The sequence below is a fragment of the Malaya genurostris genome, chromosome 2, assembly GCF_030247185.1.
Source record: "Malaya genurostris strain Urasoe2022 chromosome 2, Malgen_1.1, whole genome shotgun sequence".
In the NCBI taxonomy this organism is placed as follows: Eukaryota; Metazoa; Arthropoda; class Insecta; order Diptera; family Culicidae; genus Malaya; species Malaya genurostris.
In genome coordinates, this window is record NC_080571.1 from 158,789,352 (window position 1) to 158,794,351 (window position 5,000).

Below are 5,000 nucleotides of genomic sequence, written 5' to 3' on the forward strand. Positions count from 1 at the left end.
AAGCAAAACAATCGAAAAAAGATTCCCATCTTTGACGGCCGACTACGGTTCGACCACTGCCCATGGTTGATGATGGTACACCAATCAGGACGAATCATAATACCTGCTACTGTCGTTAGCTATCGCATATAACGTGGTAGCCGTATAACATTCATCAGACACCTAAATCCTATTCGCATTAGTCGGAGTCGGTTCGACAGAGCGACAGAACACGCTTCCGTCTGTTTAACCAACCGATCGACCATTAACTTGTACCTCCTCCGACCAAACCATAGTGCACCACATCATGGTTGGACTCCCTCATATAGCCATTACGCCTCACTGTTCGTACCTGTCCAACCAAGCCGTAATGTACAACATCATGGTTGGACTCCCTCATATAGCCATTATGCCTCACTGTTCGTACCTGTCCAGCCAAGCCGTAATGTACAACATCATGGTTGGACTCCCTCATATAGCCATTATGCCTCACTGTTCGTACCTGTCCAGCCAAGCCGTAATGTACAACATCATGGTTGGACTCCCTCATATAGCCATTATGCCTCACTGTTCGTACCTGTCCAGCCAAGCCGTAATGTACAACATCATGGTTGGACTCCCTCATATAGCCATTATGCCTCACTGTTCGTACCTGTCCAGCCAAGCCGTAATGTACAACATCATGGTTGGACTCCCTCATATAGCCATTAATGCCTCACTGTTCGAACCTGTGCAGCCAAGCCGTAGTGTACCGCACCATGGTTGGTCGACTCACATGGCATGCACCCCCTCCGGACCAAATTGACCATACGCTCAAAATGCATTTTTTGGGCTCAAAAGTCAATATTTTCGACGCATACGTTCCGAAATGTGGTCCCCCTATAGATAGATTTGTGGCCAAAACAGGCCAACTTTATCATGATTTGTAATAACTTTAACGCGTCGGTCCACCGCAACCAGCGGAACCGTATACTACGGTACCGTCAGTGAGACAACTATGCCTCGCATCGTGCGGCAGACCGACCGGAACGTAGAAGGCGGTTTCGCTGACATGCCCACTACAAGGGCCATTAATGGTACATCATATGGCAAACTGATGGGAACATCTTAGACGAGTATGGGGATGTATCCCACTACAAGGGCCATTCATGCCACATCATATGGCAAACTGATGGGAACGTCTAAGGCAAGTATGGGGATGTATCCCACTACAAGGGCCATTCATGATACATCATATGGCAAACTGATGGGAACATCTTAGACGAGTATGGGGATGTATCCCACTACAAGGGCCATTCATGCCACATCATATGGCAAACTGATGGGAACATCTTAGACGAGTATGGTGATATATGGTAAATAAAAACTTGAAAAAAACTTTAAAAAAATAAGCACGTCATCGAACGATCAAGTCGTTCGAGACGTGCTATACAGTCCTAGTACGATACCTCCACCAGGTCATGTACTATCCACGGGACCGATTACCAGAGTAGAATCAGTTGGCAAGAGACATAGAATGTCGCACTATACCACTATATGGTATAGTGATATAGTGCGAAAAGTTTTACTGTCAGTGCTGAAAAAATTCGTTATCACAATGGTGACTCGAGCTTACATTGAGACAACACATATATCATCGTCCACCCAACGACGATTGTCGCTAATTGAATCATAACAAGTATCATGACTGCCGAACCCTTTCAGTATCATTGGAAATTGATTTCATGAAAATGTAAACAAAAGTTATCCCCCTATCACCCGGCGATGAGCCAGTGATAGACGACAATATTTGTCTCATTCGACATTCAGTTGAGCATCAACGGTATCATATTCATTCCTGAGAATCATCGTCAACCGGGTCGATTGGGCCCTTCCAATCATACGCAGTTCCCAGCGCCCTGGAGAATAAGTCTTTGTTTAATTTAATAAGTAAAATGTTTTCCAACGTATCTTTCCCAAGGCCAGTGCGTTGATTAGAGAGAACCAAGGCAAGGGCACTGAAAGACCGTTCAACAGAGACTTGGTTCGATGGTGTAGATAGTACAACCATTGCTACTGCATATATCTCTGGGTGCGTAGTCTTACGGCGCAACCAATGGTCCCACACGTTGTAGTTATGTTTTTGGCGTGGCTCTAGGTCCAAAGACTTAACTTGTTGAAGAAACCCGGTCTCGCAACCAAGATTCACGGATTCACCAAACATTTGCGTAAGATACTGATCAAAATCATCGGTAGACTCTGACGATTCTCTACTTGTACTAGCCGGTGTTTTACCCAGTTGGCAGATACGTTCCCATGTATCGACTATGTATTGCTGAATTTTATCTTTTTCCTCAGCCGTGAATATTTTAGAACCTCGATAGTTGAACCTTGGATCCAGGTATAATGCCATCTGAACCGCCTTCAATTGGCGCAAAACGTTCAATCTATTGTTCAACGACCGAAGTAAATGGGGACTGAAAGAGTTTTCGCGAACTTTCTGTACCTCACTCGTTGCCATCAGCCATGCCATATAGAAGTCAGATAACGACACGTGCTTCTCTTGCATTTGCTTTGTGCAGATGTACAACGGCTTAAACGTATCATAGTAATGCTCAATGAACGACCATTGATTGGAAAGGTCTAGTTCGGGAAAATTATCGGCCAACTGGTTAAAAAACCTTTTTTGGTGTACGAACGATTCCATCATTTTGAATATACCACCCCATCGTGTCCTACTCCAGACGGGTGGGTATGAAGCATCGTAGCTTTCAAACTCTGACCGGTACTTCACCAGCTTACATTTTCTAGCAACAGCAGTGATGGCTCGGATAGACTCATCGGATTTATCAACAACATCCAGTATTGCAAGCTGTAAGGTATGCACGGCACATCTCACAAGAGTAATCCTTTCGGACAGTTCATTGGCCAGTTCAGCAGTAACGTTTCGTTCACACTGTTGATCATCCTCTATCACATCCGACTCATCCAGCTCATCTATGTTCGTACCATCAGCCTGCTGCTCTGTAGGCATTACGTACGTATCATTGTTTAATTTTCTAACCGTTGCCACCATATTAGCCCCATTGTCGCATGTCACGGAAAATATGTTCTCAAGAGATAGCCCATAGTCGGCCAAAGTATCCATAACTTTTGATTTCAAGAACACCGCTGTTTGACTTTCTTTGATTTCGATCATACCAAGGGTACGAATGACCACCTGCTCGTCTAGGGCATACTGTACATTGATGCCTAAGATATGGCGATTGTGTCGGGCAGCAGAATCTATTTTCAAGCAGACGAGCTTGCCTTTCATCTCATCTATCAACATTTCTTTTAGACGACAGGCAGTCTTCGAGAGATGACATTTCATTGTGACACGGTTCAAAGTGCACCCAAGAGTCGTTGTAATCGGTTTCAGTAAGTCTTTGAAGCCTTCCCACTCGAAGCAGGAAATAGGAAGATGATGGAAGGTCGTCAGCTTAACTGCTGACGCAATTAGTAACTGCCGGTCAATAGCTATTAAACGCTTAGGAATTACTCTTTCCTTCTTCTCCATTGGATAGGCAATTGTAAGGAGATTGTTTGCACATGCACGTTCCGTATGTACGGTACGAAAGTGACGGATGAAGTTGCCAGGGGCAAATCTACTCTGGACGTATGGACATCCTGACGCGGGATCGATGTTGCAGATAGCTTTATCGCCCTGTCTTACTACCAATGACGACGCAATGTCCGTCAGTGACCGCTGCAGCTTATTGCGGTCTGCTCTTGTTGTAGGTGCCATCGTATAAACACCACACAAAATTTAGTCGTTAATGGTTTAACTCTAAATACGCTCCTCTATCTAAACACACACACTTGATAAATACTTCTTTGAACAATATTGAATTCGCACTATATCACTATAACCTTGTCTGAACCGGATTCGTTCGGAATACGATACGAAACCTGACAGACTCTCCCTCCTACGCCTCCGACAAGTGCCGGAAGCAATGGTGGTATCTCATTGTTGCCCGGGAGATAATATTTTACCCGAGCTCCCACCTATCTGGCAGTGGGCCACGGTAGTGCACCACTTCACCAGCGCTCATATAGCTATTCGCCTCTCTGTTCGTACCTGTCCCTCCAAACCGTAGTTAGCAATTCCAACAACCTACATATTTTCAGTTAGCTTTTCCAACAACCTATCCGATTTTTTTTCTTAGCTAAGTCCAACACTTTTTTAGTTATTCCAACAACCGATTTAGTTCAGTCAACACCCGCATTTTTTTCCAAAACCCAGCTGTTTCACATATGGTAGTGCCGTCCCCGCTCTGTCGAATGCAATTGACGTGAGCGTAGTACGCGGGATAGGTGATAAGTTACGAACGTAGGCGCAATGCCTATCCGTGCGGGATATGTGCCAGTTCGTACATGGGTAACATGCTGGAAGGCCGCAGCATGAGAGGCATACGCTTAGTAAACCGGGTTGACCGGTTGCAACTTGGTCACATTTGTATGGAACAAAAAATTTGTGCGCAGATTTTCCAAAACGGACTTCACGTCGTGAAAGTACGTCGCAAAACTACCAGAACGCACCATATGTCGTTACGTTCGTTTACCAAAGTAAGCCGTAACAACGATTTTAAATAATGCCTCTCGGTACGAACCATCACCATGGACACGTATATGGGCGGTCCGCTGTCTATGCCGCATCGATAGGCGTTAACGGTTAACACTGTATACATAACTACGGACGCGTATACGGGAGCGGTTCGCTGCATGTGCATCGCTGTTAGGCGTTAGCCATAGATACGTTTTCAACCAATCACCAATCTTAAACCACTCGTGCACTTAACAATTGTTACGACATGTACGACCCAGAACTTTATATCACTGGGTCGATGTGATCAACAGATGGAAACTTGGTCAAGTAACCCGGTTGCAAAAACTGGTATTAGTAGTTTTACTGTCAGTAAAACTTTTCGCACTATATCACTATACCATATAGTGGTATAGTGCGACATTCTATGTCTCTTGCCAACTGATTCTACTCTGGT